A 16,215-nucleotide genomic window follows, 5' to 3' on the forward strand; every position below is an offset into this window, starting at 1 on the left:
ACGTCGAGACATTCTCAATTCTTGAGAAGGATGTGACTGCTAGACGTACCAGTTTCACCAACAACTCTCGTTGATGGACTAATTTGATCACTAACTTTTGTCGATCTATCTGTAGCTTCTTTGGAAATTTCTCTCAATACTAGCTTACTGCGAGGTTGATGATTTCTTATGTGTTCTTCCTCTAAGAATTTAGCATTTGTCGATACAACTTTATCTTTTTAGGGATCATAAAATAGACCACATTTTTTTTCTTTGCCTACAAATAGACATACTTTTGAACGTCGTTCCAGTTTCTTCGAGTTTTGCACTAACACGTGTGCTGGCATCCCTGTTGTGTTTTATGTCCTAAAACTCGTGGTATGTGAACAATGAAACTTTTTCTGAAAATTCAATAAAGGTGATGTTGAATAGATTTATTGCTTGATAGAAATTCAATAAACCTGAAAGTCCCTTGACTATTGGATGAGTACTTGAACTTTATGTGTAGACATAAAGGTAAATCAGGTTCGAGTAAATAGTCAAAATGATCTATAGTATGTGAATAAGATTGGGTACCTTATTCTGGTAACACTATTGGATGCGGCCTACTTTGTAGTTGTTACAAGGAGTTGTAAAGTGCTACAAACGAAGTGATCCTAATTCGTTCCTGTTGGGACATAGGAGTGGGGGTGTCCTTGTGCAAAAGGGTTTGTATAAGATCAGACCACGAAATCAGTCACTCTTACTTTATAACGCTGATTACTATTTAAGACTGACTATTTCAATGCGATGATCGAGCTAATTATAAACTCTTGTTTATTTGGAATTATCCTTAGATTTGCATAGGTGAGGGTTGGCTCAACAACACCGACTCAATAAGCCTCCCATTTCAGGGGTAAGACTAGATAGGTAGCTGGGGACATAGGGTGCAAGACGGAATTTACTCCTAACCGCTTTAGGGATAGTAAAGAGGTTGTTCCCTTAAGTGTTGATTCTAGATCTTGAACAAGGGATCTCACTCTCTCATTGGCCTGAGAGGGACTCGGTTTTGTTGATTGGATCACAAAAATATTGTTCATTAGAGGATTAGTGGGGACTTAAGGAACAAGAGGTAATTTCGGGGGTAAATCAAAGATTCGACCCAGCCGTTATTACGAACAACCTGTGAAGGGTTAACTTACTAATCATGGTTATATCAAGTGGAAATAATATATCTATAGTGAGGGGAGTTCAACTACGGGCTTTAGTGGAGTGACCTATTAGTTAATGAATGGAGGTTAGATCGATCTAATGAGTTTAGCCGAGTAATTTCGGATCGTTGGAGCCCATAATCTATAGGTCCACGAGGTCCCCCTACTAGCTCGAAAATAGATTAGCTCTAGAGTAGCGTGATAAGTTAATTTGAAACGTTCAAATTAGAATCAAACGAAATTGGAGAATATATATTTAAATATGATTTAAATATATGAAGATGGATCAATTTAATATTGGATATTAAATTAAATAGAATTATTTAAATTATTATTTATTAATTTTATTAGAAAAATTAATTTACGAAATTAATTTGTAAAATTAATAAATTTTGATTTTAGAAATAAAATATGATTTTAAAATCAATTTTGGATTTTGGAAATAGAAAAACACAAAAAAGGAAAAATAGGAATTTTCTATCTCTATCTTCAACTTGCTCATGATGAAACCTATTATCTTCAACCTTCATTTACTCCAAGCATGAGCTGCATCCCATGCAACAAATCTCTTTGCATGATAGTCTGCAATATATTGAAGAGATTGGGGTGAAGTTGAAGAGAGGCAACTGAATGTTTTTTCTGAAAAATTCGGGTAGAAGAAGATGTTCTTCATTTTGGGTTGTTGCAATGAACATTCTCCAAATTCCCTTTGATTCCAGCTTATTTTGAGTCCTACAACTCAATTTAGAGCACCAAGATAATAGTAGGGAAGATCTTGTGGTGGTCTGCACAAATATCTGAAGGAATCAGCAACTGGAATCAAGATTTCAACAGTTCTTCAAAGGTATATCTTGAAACCCATTAAATTCTATTTAAGCATGTTTTCTGCCAAAATTAATAAATTAGAGTGCTTATGGATCTTGATTTCTTTCGCTGTGTGCTGGTACCTATCCAACAATCCCCAAATTCTGAAGTGACGTAAACTACCTTTACACCTTCTCCATAACTCGTAAAGTATTTCCGAAACCCTTTTCGAGGGAACCATGTTCAAAATATGTACTGCACTTTGTATTGCGTTTCCCCAGAATGAATTAGGCAATTGAGCATAACTCATCATTGAACGAACCATGTCTAACAGGGTTTTATTTCTCCTTTTCACTACACCATTTTGTTGGGGCGTACCTGGTGCTGTGAGTTGAGACTCATTCCGTGTTCTATCAAATAATCTTGGAATTTCAAGTACATATACTCCCCACCTCGATCTGATTGAATTGTTTTAATATTTTTACCTAATTGGTTCCCAACCTCTGCCTTATACTCTCGAACTTTTCAAGGATTTCAGACTTATGATGTATTAGATAAATATAGCTATATCTAGAATATTCATCAATAAAACTGATGAAATATTCATACCCTCTTCATGTCTTGACATTCATCGGACCATGAAGGTCTTAATGCACGAGCTTTAAAGATTATTTGGCTTTAAAACCTTTTCCCATAAAAGATCTTTTGGTCATCTTACCCCTCAAGACAAGATTCACGTGGAGGTAAAGAGTTGTCTTCTATCTGATTTAAGAGTCCACTCTTAACCAATCTCCCAATCCCATTGAGATTTATGTGGCCAAGTCTTAAGTACCAAAGATAGGCATTAGGAGAAACTTTTCATCTCTTATTTTGAGTTTCAGCTGTTTTAAACATCTCTATATTCACAACAGCTTTTGCCTCAGTTGGTTTTAATACATATAAGTTGTTTCCTAGTTTTGTGGAATATATTTTAATTCCTTCTGAAATAATGAACATTTCATTAACTTCAAAAGAAACTTTATACTTTTTTTCTAGTAAACATGAGATAGATATTAAATTCCTTCTCATATCAGGAACATAAAATACATTTCCAAGCAAAATGAATCTATCTTCAACAAACAATTTCATATCTCTCACTACTTTAGCTGAGACAACCTCCCCGGTTCCAACCTTGAAAGTTGGCATACCTTCTATAAGCTGCCTCTAGGAATTAGTTTCTTGAGCGAAAGCGTAAATATGATTAGCGACTTTTGAATCTAATATCTAGGTTAATATATCATTTTCCACTAAACATGTTTCAACAACGAGTAAATCATATTTACTTTGTTGTGATTTCTAGCTTTTTCATCTATGACAATATTGTTTACTTTCAACATATCTAGAACATGTTCTCTAATAGAGGTTCTATCCTTTATGTTGTAGTCATAAACATTAGTGAGAATATTGTGCTTGACAGATTGTCCAAACAATGTTTGTATTGAATCCATAATTTCTTTGGCGGAAACCATGCTCTCATATTTCTTAGCCAGTATATGAGATATACTTGCTAATATATAAATTTGAGCCTTATCATTTGCCTTAATTCATCTGTCATAAGCATTTCAAACTATTTGGTTTTCAGATGAGTTGGGAGTTAGAGGACATTCTTCGGTTAAAACAAACCTTAAATCATCATTTGCTAGTATTATGTTTATATTTTATTTATACTTAATGTCAAGTGGAATACATGGCTACATGAGTACTCTTGATAAACTAACCTACGTGGATGTAGAAGTGAGGGTCCCTTCTTATGAAATTTTAGACAAATTCTCTAGAGTGTTCACTAAACTGGGATACACATGCTAGGCCCTAAAGTACGAACTTTCGAACTACACCCTAATGATGTTGTGTGTGAGATGTTGTTAGAGATAGAGTTCAAAACCAATAGTTACTCTAATATATTCTAAATCATCTTCACTATGTAAAGATTTAAATCATAAGACACATTTGCTGATGCACAATGTTGTACGGAGTGATATTGGTCGAAGGAAAATGTTTTAAAATCTTCAAGTGGGGGATTGTTGATTTTTTAAAAACTATTTTATTCCAAATAGAGATTTCCACATTGCTAAGGTTAACAAACGGAACCTTTTTTATAAAGCCCCACCCGAGTTGTGGGTCTGGGCCCTAAAGGGTACCCATGTTGGAGGTGAGGAGATAGGCAAATGTGGATGTAATAAGCTTTCCATACTTGCGCACACCACTGTCCGGTCAGACGGGCGAAGTGAGGAATAAAAATAATATTTTTTGTTTTTATTTGCTTTTATTTTTTATTATTATTAAGAAAAAGAAAAAAAATTCTCCAGTCTTCTCGCGTGCTTCTTATACACGACCCTTGCGCTATTCCACGGTTCCTCGTGCTCTTCTCCTCTTTCGTTTCGCTTTACCGTTGGCCTTCAAGGCCTATAAATTGTGCCCAATTTCATCAGTTTTAAAACAACGAAAATCTCCATCTTTTCTTCACTCCCGTTTTTTGCTTTCTTTACGTTCTCCGTTTTCCAAGCTCATTTTGGTAGGATGCTATTTTTTGATTAGCTTCCAATGCAGTTCCCATCGAGAAAATTTTTCCATCTGGGTTATTTTATCCTAGAAACGACATGGCATTTTCGAAAATGCTAGCACAAAGGGTAGAGCCGCAAAAAATCTTAAAGAGAGCGAGATCCACGACTCTGCCTTTAACGAGCTTCTATTTTACAGGTTCTGTTCGTCGTCATGTGTTCCGCTTCCGTTCTTGTTTCTAAGTAGCTACTCCAACAGACCTGACTCTGTGTCTTGCTGCCATATTTTGGTTTTGGTTCCTATACAAGTGTAATTGTTCCAATAATTTGCAGTAAATTCAGAAGAGTAATACTTCCCACTTCACTCTTTCATTTTTGTAATTCTTCCAAAAACCTGTGATTGGAATGAGTAACTATCATCTAAATTAAAAAAGGTCGAATATCATTTTAGTCTTTGTTTGATTTCATTTTAGTTCTTGCTTTCAAATATTGTATAAATTGAGTTCCAATAATTCTAATAAAACCTTAAATTTTATCAACCAAAAAATATTTTTTTTATCGAAATTTATTAAATAACAACAATAATTTTCGTAAAAAGAAAAAGACATTATGAAAATATATTTTTAAAATTTATAAAAGAATTGTTAATAGATTTTTTTTTTTAAATAGACTACTTTTAATAGTTATCAAAATCATATGGACTAAAATAGAAAATAAATTCTAAATGCTGAGATCAAGATGACATCTTAACCTATTAGAAAAAAGGCATTTAAGATTTTGAAGTTCATTTCTAATTTGCTCCTTCTGAATTTTTATTAATAATGAATTTTTACCAAACTCACGATTAAATAGCCTAAATAACCATTTTTCATATCATGTCAAATAGATAAGTGAATTCGAATCATACATTTTAGTCCCTAAAATTAAAGGTACCTTTCGAGTTGTTCTTATAAACAACGGTAGAAATCAGGTTCAAACTAGGTTAATTTAGAAAAGTGCTACAAAGAGTTATATTGTGAGTATGTAGCAACCATCGATTCGATGGGTTTATCTAATTGGTCTATGTATTTTGGGTCTATTGAGATTGCTCGAGTGAACCCGAAATATTTTACAATGAGGCCTTCACAATTTAGCTATCTCTTAATAGTCGTTAGATGTAGATTAAAAAATTTGGATACTCATAATAATATTTGGATATAAGTTCAAAGTACTCGTGATTTTTTTTTCTCACGCATTAAATGACACAAATTTGTCAATAACTTTGTGATGTCCTCTGCGAATGATTTATCAATGAGCTAACAAGATTTGAAGATTAACACAAGATTCAATATTCATTTACAGAGGCACTTGATTTAAGCGTGTATGTACATGGAATATATATATATATATACACAGACACACAGACACACACACATATATCTAATTAATTAATCATATATATATTATTATTTATTTATATGAATTCCAAAGTGAAGGTCTTTATATTTTAATAGGAATAATTTGTTGTTTTTTCAGTATAAGTTGTTAATTGTTTGATTTTTATATCTAGAGATGTCCACGGGATGGAGCGAGGATGAGCAAGCCTTCTCTCTTCTCGTCCTTGTTCCTGTTCCGTTCTCCGTCCCTGCAAATTTCTCCATGTGGAACAGGACGGGGAATCCATGCAGGTTTCCATAGGGATTGGATTCCTTGCAGAAAAATTCTCCATCTTGTTTTGAAACTATTTTTTATTTGATTTTGATCAAATATATTTTTTAATACATTTTCTTAGTATTTAATTCTTTATATGAAACATACCATTTGTGTTTGATTGAAAGAACAATACACAATTTCTTTTTACAGTTATTGAATGAGAAATTTTGGCGAATCACAAGTTGCTACATCATCAACGAAAGCCTGGCCTATTGGAAAAATTATAAGTTGGATCGAGTCGAGCAATTAAATTCATTCGGGCTCAACTCAATTCAAGTCCATGGTGAAATTTTGTGCCAAATTAAAGATTAAGCTCAAGCCTAATATTTCAGCTCAACGATAAATGTGCCCAAGCCCAACTTTAGCCCAAGTCCAATTTGAGCCCAATAAAGCAATTGGGCCCAAGCCCATGTAAGATCCATGAGAAACCTCTATTAATAGAGGCTTGCCACTTTATTTGAAGGAGGAGGTTGGAAGAATTAAAGGCCAAAACTTTCTGAGGATATGAAGTTCTGAAGCTCTGAGGATTTGAAGAACACAACTCCTTCAAAGCTCTGAAGATCAGAAGACATACTAAAGCTTTGAAGATCAGAAGATATATCAAAACTCTAAAGATCAGAAGACATGTCGAAGCTGTGAAGATCAGAAGACATACTAAAGCTCTGAAGATCAGAAGGCATATTAAAGCTCTAAAGATTTAAGCTCCTAAGATCCAAATATTGAAGTTCCTAATTCTTGAAACCCAACGCTCTCAAGCTCTCAAGTGCTTAAGACTGAAGCTTCTCAATGTTTCGAAGACTAAAACACTCAAATTCTAAAGAACCGAAGATCTAAACTATCTGAAGGTTTGAAGATTAGAAGATTTCAACAAACTGACTGTATCTTCACAACCTACAAGCTGAAGATTCAATCTTCTTAAACTCAAGGAAAAGCTCACATGACGGTCCAAAATGACCAACAAGCCCAGAGACTACTCCAAGTGGATAAAAAAATTCTACATTCCAAAGAGCCTACAGAGAATTCTCCCAACAACCAGAGGACTCCTTGACTCCTAAAGCTGACCACACCTGGAGACTGAAGTCCTTAGGAAATAAAAGCATTCTTCCAAGACTTCAACTCTAAGATCATCACGCGCTTCGCTTCCTCAAATCAAGTGTACGCATTCGACTGAGAGAGAATCAGAGGATCAAATAGTAGAGATCAAACCACATCGCATCAAATAAACATCAAAACCAACTCAAGTTCAACTCCACGAAATAAGTTTCTCCGGAAGCTTCGTGTGAACATTAATCCTCCAAGAAGATCATCAAGCCCAAAGGCCGACCGTCCAAGAAGATCAACAAGCCCAAAGGTCGTTCGTCCAAGAAGATCAACAAGCTCAAAGGCCGATCGTCCAAGAAGATTAACAAGCCCAAAGGTCGATCATCCAAGAAGATCAACCAGCTTAAAGACCATAGTTTATTTTGAAAGCATCGAAATATTATGTATTAGAGATTGTACTCACTTTCCACAAAATTAATACAAATACAAAGTTCAAGTTCCACGAAATAAATTTCTCTTGAAATCTCATGCGAACAACGGTATTAAAGAAAAAGAAAAAGAAAAAGAAAAGGTTATAAAGGAGGTTAGTTTATATATATACATGTTAAAAAAATTATGCTTATTTGAATGGGTGTGTAAAAAAATTATAGAAACTAAAATATATGTTTTCCAATTTGTTTTCAGTTTAGCATATCCAAGGAATTCCACTTCTAGTTATAACTTCCTTTCATTTTTTTCCCATAATCTTCATTTCTTTCTTACAATTATCTCAACAATCAAACACAATCCTTTTTCAAGAAACCCTCATCACTTTCCATTCTTCACTACCAAAAAAATAAAAAAAATGGTGAAAGCTCTGTGTTCTTCCTTGAAAAAATGGTGAAAGCTCCCAATTCTTCCTTGAAAGACCTACAAATAAAAGATTGTTGAAAAAGATAAGAAATCCACATGGTTTTCATCTCCTTAACCTACATAAAAAATGGTTAACAAGATCACGAGGTGGCAGTTATAACAACGACATCCTCTTTAATTATTAATTAATTTAATAATAAATCAATTGATCTTTCATCTCTCACTCGCACATAATATACCTTCATTATGGATGGACAAAACACAACATCTCATTTTGATTGGGTTTCTCTAATATCCAAAAAAAAAAAAAATAAGGAGCATATTTCCTTTTATTTGCATCAAATTTCATACAAGAAAATAGACCGTGTGACCATCATACTTTTTTCTCGAGAGCTTGTCACATTACAACGATTAAGTATGTAAAGCAACCAATAATAAAATAAGTAGAGTTTGGTATGAATTACCCTAGATTCATTTAGTCACATTGTTCAAAACTCACGATCTCTTTTGAATATTACATTTTTATGTTAATATATTCACAACTTTCAAAAATATAATTGGTCGACTAGTGAATACATTATAATGTGACATTGAAATGATCTTCCCTCTTCCAAAGTATTTTTTATTTCAAAACAACTAATTAGGTCAGTTCCATTAGATCAAATCATTCTTGACCATTGGCGACCTCCCTGAGAGAGATACATCAAAGTGAAACAAAAGAAAAATTCAGCTAAAATGCCATAAGGATACTTTTAGAGATCTTAATCTCAAGAGTCTCACACAACTAATAAGTAGAGATCAATGAACTTCTGTTACTCTATGTGGTCAAATTATGCACATGTGGTTTGAAACACATTTTACAATATTTCACTCTTCACCATCAGAGCGTATGTCTCAATCAATATTGTCAAATGATGGTTCAAATACACTTAATATCTAACTTGAGTCTACTACTCTACTCGATTATTTTATCAACCAATGACTATAGGACTTTCATCTGGCATTCTTAAATAGTTTAAGATGAATAGTGAGATTATATCATCTTTGGTCATAATATGATCTCATCCCGATCACTTATCAAGGCAATATACATCTTCTATATATATATATATAATATCAAAGAATATCTCATTTCTGATTGACACTTAAGTCATAGAAGTGATTGCTTGTGTGAAGAAACCAATCTACTGTCTGACATATTCTTGATTATATATACTAAACATATGTGCGCATGCGTTATAAAGTACAAAAAGTTCATTCCATATTCAAAATAAATGCAATACAATTTGTTGAGAACTACAAATTCAAAACCTACGCATTCCATCAGATTTAATGTGACTATTGAAAAAATCTCTAGGAATAGGTTTAGTTAGAGGGTTTGCAATCATCTTGCTCATCGAAATATATTGCACATTCACTTCCTTTTATGCAACCATAAATCCAATAAAATTGTACTTGATATCTATGTGCTTTGGCTTAGAATGATATTTGGGATCTTTCTTGAACGCTATGATGGCTTGACTATCGTAGTTTACTAACACTGAGTCAGATATGCTTTCTTTAAATCCCAAATGACTTAAAAATCTCTTAAGCCATTTTGCTTCTCATATTATCGCTGAGAGTTCCACAAATTTAGCTTCTTATTGTTGATAAGGCAACACAAGTTTGTTTTTCTTACTACTCCATGAAATTGCTCCTTTATTTAGGTAATAATACATATTATAAGGTAGATTTTCTTACATCCAAATCTCTTCCCAAATCAGTATCTTTGTATCCTTCTAAGTTTAAATTATTTCTTGATAACAAAATAAATAATTCATTGTACCTTCAAGATTCTTTGGACACATTTTTGTTGGAAATTGTTCTAGAACTCGCAGTTTATAAATTTTGTGATTAACATTCATTTATCAATAAAATATTATTGAGTATCTTATTCGATAAAGTTTGATTGATATTGCATTCTATTATGAAAATCCAAATAACATATCCATGGCTATAGTATGAATACTTAACTCTAAGTGTAGTGACATAAATGGTGCCTAAAATGGGTCTATAAAGTATAATGGATGAAATTGGGTATCTCATCCTGGTAACACTAATTTGGATGCGGCCCATTTGTATAGGTAATACAAATGATGTGATCCAACAAATCATTCATGTAGAGATATGTGAGTGGGGGCATTCTATGCAATGATTTGCATAAAGACTAAACTACGAAATAGTCACTTTTCTTTACAACGACCGTTTACTGTTAAAACGAAACTATTTCATAACTAAAGTAACCTAGGATAAACTCAATCTTAATCTTGAGCTAATTAATGAAACTCCTGTTTATTCGGGATTGTCCTTTGATCTGCATGGATGAGAAGTAGTCCAACAACACTGCTCAATAAGCCTTTCCATTTTGGGGATAAGACCGGATAGATAGCTGGGGACATAGCCTTGCGAGATGGAATTCACTCCTACCCGTTTCAGGTTAGCAGATAGGTTGTTCTCTTTAAGTGCTGAATCTTGGTCTTGGAACAATCGGGGTCCCACCTTCTCATGATAGAGAGGACAAAATTCTAAGTGGTATTATGAATTAGTTGTTTATTAAAGGGTTAGTGGGAGCTTAAGGAACAAGATGTATTTACAGGGACAAAACGATAATTTTTGACTCAGCTGTAAATACGAACGAACTGTGAAGGATCAACTTATTGATTATAGTTAACATGGACAGAAATACATCTACAGTGAGGAGAGTGCAACTATCGCTATAATGGTGTATCTAAATGGTTAACGAATAGTAATTAATTCGGTTTAAAGAGTTTAACCAATTGATTACAAATCGTTGGAGCTCAAGTAGGTCCAATAGGTTCCTCTATGCTCATAAATTGGGATAATATAAATTGAGTATTGATTGGATGAATTTTGATTTTAGGGTTATGAATTTGGAAGGTTCAAATTCGGTTTTAAGGTTTCAATTAATTGTATACGATGCAATTAAAACGTTTAATTTAGTCAAAATTAAAATGAGATTAGAGAATCAGTTATATTTAAATTATGATTTAAAATATTGATTATATAAATTTGAATCATATTTTGTGCAATTGATGTTTTATTAATTTAATATTAAGATATTAAATTAATTAAATTAGTTTTATTTAAATTAATTTTGAATTAAATTTTATAAAACTAAATTTTAAATAAAATAGTTTTATTTAAAAAGAAAAATAAATTTCATTGAATTTTATTTGAGTTAGTGGATTTTTCCCAAAATTAAAAAAATCCACTAACATCTCTTATGGTATTTTATCACCAAATTCCACCATGAGTTCTTCAATCAATACCAAGTAGGAGCTGCCCTACATGCAACCATTTTCTAATGCATGAAATGAGGTTATATAATGAAGCTTCATGTATGGAATTTAGAGAGATCTCTGAGATTTTTATCCAAGTTGCTGCAAAACTAAAAACCCTAATACTCTCTCTCAAGTTCATCTTTAATTCAGCTTGTTTAGAGTGTTTCCACCACACATTCCTTCTTGAGCATAGTGCAGAAGATCTTGTTGGTGGTCCATATGAAGAATCCAGCTCAAACTTGTAGAGATTCTGCTAAAATCGTGAAGAGAACTACAAAGGTAGTGTCTTGTTCAAATCCTCTTATGAAAACCTCATGAGTAATATGTTTAAAACTCAAATTAAGTGTAGTTCAAGTGCTTATTGATTTTGAATTCTTCCGTTGTATGTTATAATACTCCAATTCTCTGACTCAAACTATCGCCTTTTGTGATGGGAGTATCAATGAGTTTGCAATCTTGTATTTTAAACCTTTCTATGATTTTCTTAATATATTGACCTTGTGACAAAGCCAAAATCCTTTTGGAGAAATCCCGTTCAATCTTGACTCCAAGTATATAAGTTGCTTCACTCATATCTTTCATTTGAAAATTTGAAGATAACTATTCTTCAATGTTTAACACATATTCCTTGTCTTTTTCTGCCAATAGTATGTCATCCACATATAGTGAAAGAATCAAAAACTTATTTTTGTTTGTTTTAACATATACACAGTGGTCTTCATCAATCATATGAAAACCATATGAGATGTATATTTGATGAAATCTAATATACCACCATATGAAAGACTGTTTAAGGCCATAAATTGACCTCATTAATTTACATACTTTGTCTTCTTGCCCTTCAGTGATAAAACCACTAGGTTTTTCCATGTAATTTTCTTCTTCCAATTCACCATTTAGAAATGTTGTTTTCACATCCATTTGATGTAATTCCAAATCTAAATTTGCAACTATAGCTAGAATGAATCTTATTGATGTAGATCTCACAACAGGTAAGAAAGTCTCTTTGTAATCTATTCCTTCCTGTTGAGTGAATCATTTGGCAATAAGACGAACCTTATATCTTTTAATCAAACCATCGGCCTTATGTTTAATTTTAAGGAGTCCACTTGCTACCAATTGCCTTGCATCCTTTAGGGAGATCTACTAGCTCCCATACTTTATTGTGTTTCACTGACTCCATTTCTTCTTCTATTGCTTTCATCCAATACTCTTTATTAGGGCATTGAAGAGCCCCTTGGACATTATTTGACTCTTCATCATCCTCTGGCCTAATCATATATATTTCATTATCAAAATGACATTTTGGTATTCTACCACGATTACTTTATCTTATTTGTGGTTATGTAGATTCCACATAATCATGTGATACTCGTGTGGTCGAGTCACGAGTTTTTGGTGATTTTTCTAGATCACATTTAGTGTTCGTATTTCTCTCACTTAGATTAGATACTATTGGTGAATCATTGAGAGTTACCCATGATCGAGTTAATAAAAGCAAATCATTATCATTAGTGTTTTCAAATAGGGATAAGTAAACATTGATCTCACCTCTTTTTGGAAAATCATTTTTCAAGAAAGTTGCATCTCGTAATTCAAATTAGACTATACTCCCACTATCTTGTTCACTAATAAATACATAGCCTTTGGCGTGTTCCGAGTATCTTATAAATATGCTATTCTTACCCTTTGGATCTAGCTTTCCATGTTGGTGTGATGACTCAGGTACATAAGCAGCACATCCCCATGGTCTCATACCACTAAGGTCTGGTTTTCTATCAGTCCATAATTCATAGGATGTGGAAGTGGAAAATTTTGAAGGGACATGATTAAGGATGTAAGCAACCATCAACAGAGCATCACCTCAAAAGGTGATTGGCAATTTTGATTGTGCATTCATTGACCTAACCATTTCTAGAAGAGTTATATTTCTTCTTTCAGCTACTTTATTTTGTTATGGTATTCTTTGAGTAGTTAATTATCTCACTATACCCTTTTCTTAACATATTTGTTTAAATTGATTAAACAGATATTCACGTTTCCGGTCTGTTCTCAAGGCCTTAACCTTTTGTCTAATTGATTTTCCACCAAATTTAATTTTTTTAACATATGAAAATGATAAAGTATTTACCTCTATGTCTTGCTTTCACACTCATAAGTCCACAAATATCAGAATGAATTAGTTGCAATGGAATTTCAGTTCTAGTTCTTTTACCAAATGGTTTTCTCGTCATTTTTCCTGCTTTTCACAAACAGGTAAGCCAACTAAGTCAATTTGACCTAACAAACCTTCTTTAGCTAATCTTGCCATTCTATGTTGACCTATATGACCTAACCTAGCATGCCATATAGTTATGTCAAAATTCACATCAATAGATGATGTTACAAGGGAAAAACTATCATATGTACAAGAAATCATATAAATAACATCCATTTCTATGAAACCATTTAGTAGAAAACTATAACCATAAAGTACATTGTTCAAGTGAAGAGTTAACAAAGTACTAGACAATGTGAAAGTATAACCAAGTCTTAAAAGGACAGTTACAGAAAACAAATTTCATCATATATCAGGTGCATACAATACATCATATAAAATCAGTGCACGACCATTCCACATATTTAACTCGTTCCAATGCCCTTCACAGGTACACGAGCATTGTTTCCAACATAAAGTCATTTTGCTCCCAATGGAATTCGACAAAATTCTAATATACTCTACGTTATCTAGCTACGTAGTCTTGATGCCTGAGTCTACAGTCCACAAATGATGAGAGTCAGTCAAGAAAACAGAGCTTAAAACACAACTTTCATAAATGAAGTATAAAATAAGCTCAAGCATACAAACAAATCTTCAATAGCTTTTACATTTTTCTTTATAGTTTGTTATGTAACTACTTGTATCAGCTAAAATGTATAAATATGTGTCATTTACAATTTGTAATACAATCTTACAGAAGCTTACAAGAAAGCTACAAGATCTGTAAAGAAAAAGTGTGACTTAGCTCATGAAATAAAGATTCTTCTCCTTCTGGTGGATGTAGGTACTGTATTTTTGAACCATATATATCATCGTGTAGATCTTCTTCTCTTCTTTCTCTTTATCATATTGCATGTTCTTCTTCTTCTTCTTCATTCACACAACAAAACTCACGTAAATAATCAGAAAGAAAAGGGTTAGAAAGAGTTTTCTACAAATAGAGGAGAGAACGAGAGAGAGAAAGTAAAAATAATTTGTTTGGAAATTCATTTCCCATCAGAGCATAAGGCATCACTTCCATCAGGCATAAGTAAGTGGATCTATCCATGTGTTGCACATCACCTGGAAGATCGTGGAGTAACTTGGACCAAGTTTTCTACCTACCAAAATTATTTGGGGCAAAATAACTTGGCTTGATCACGATTTGGATCAACAAAAGGGCCAGCTTCATCATTTGGGCTTTTTCATTCAAGAATTTCAAGTGTGCAGGCCTAACAAAGTGGTATCAAAGTAAAATACTTACAAGATTGCAGTTCTTGAAGATTCAAGATTCAATTTTTCACTCCAAGATGTCAGTAGCAAGATTCGAAGTAGAGAAGTTCGATGGTAAAGGAGATTTTGGCCTATGAAAGGCCAAAATCAAAGCGATTCTCGGCCAACAGAAGGCTCATAGTGCTCTTCTTGACCCATCTACACTCCCAGCCTCAATGACAACTCAAGAAAAAGAAGATAGGGAGCTGGCAGCTTATGGTACGTTAGTCCTAAACTTTAGTGATAATGTTTTAAGGCAAGTTTTAGATCAAGAAACAACTTATAGGATATGGACTAAACAGGAAGAATTATATGCTACAAAAAATATTCCTAGTAAAATGTACCTTAGGGAGAAATTCTTTACATTTAAAATAGATTCATCAAAATCTTTGACTGATAATCTAGATGAATTCAAGAAAATTGTTGCTGAATTCAAAACCTTAGGAGAGAAACTTGGGGATGAAAATGAGGCCTATGTGCTTCTTAATTCTCTTCATGAACCCTATAGGGAGATTAAAAATGCTCTAAAATATGGAAGGGATAATATAAATACTGATACAATAATATCAGCCCTAAGAACTAGAGAGATAGAGTTACAAACTGACAAAAAGGATCATCCTAGTGGTGAAAGGTTATTTGCTAAAGGAAATTTTAAACCAAATCACTCAAAGGACAGAAAACCACATAATTCAGAAGAAAACAAGCCTAAACAGAAATTAAAATGTAAATACTATAAAAAGAAAGGACATTTGATCAAAGACTGTTTTATTCCTAAAAGGAAGAACCAAGAGAAAGAAAAGGACTTTAAAGGTAAACAACCCGAAGCTTCTGTGGTAAAAGATTCTTATACCTACTCAAATGCTCTAGCCTCAGCCTTAGATAAATCCAACCATGTAAATCCCCTAGGAAAACATGATTGGGTCCTAGATTCTGGATGCACCTATCACATGACCTCTATGAGACCATGGTTAAACACCTTTAAAGAAATTGAAGGAGAAATGGTTTATATGGGAAACAACCAAGGCTGTAAGATAGAAGACATTGGCTCTGTTTCTATGAAACTTAAGGATGGAACTAGTAAACTTCTTAGAAATGTGAGATATGTTCCACTTCTTAAGAGAAACCTGATTTTCTTAGGAATGCTTGATGCAATTGGGTGTGAATACAGGGGTAAAGGAGGAACCCTTGAGGTGTTAAAATATTCTAAGGTAATACTAGTTGGGGAAAAGGTAAATGACTTATTTGTGGTTAAAGAAGTTGAAATGATG

The sequence above is a fragment of the Benincasa hispida genome, chromosome 2 (genome assembly GCF_009727055.1).
Source record: "Benincasa hispida cultivar B227 chromosome 2, ASM972705v1, whole genome shotgun sequence".
Taxonomy (NCBI): Eukaryota; Viridiplantae; Streptophyta; class Magnoliopsida; order Cucurbitales; family Cucurbitaceae; genus Benincasa; species Benincasa hispida.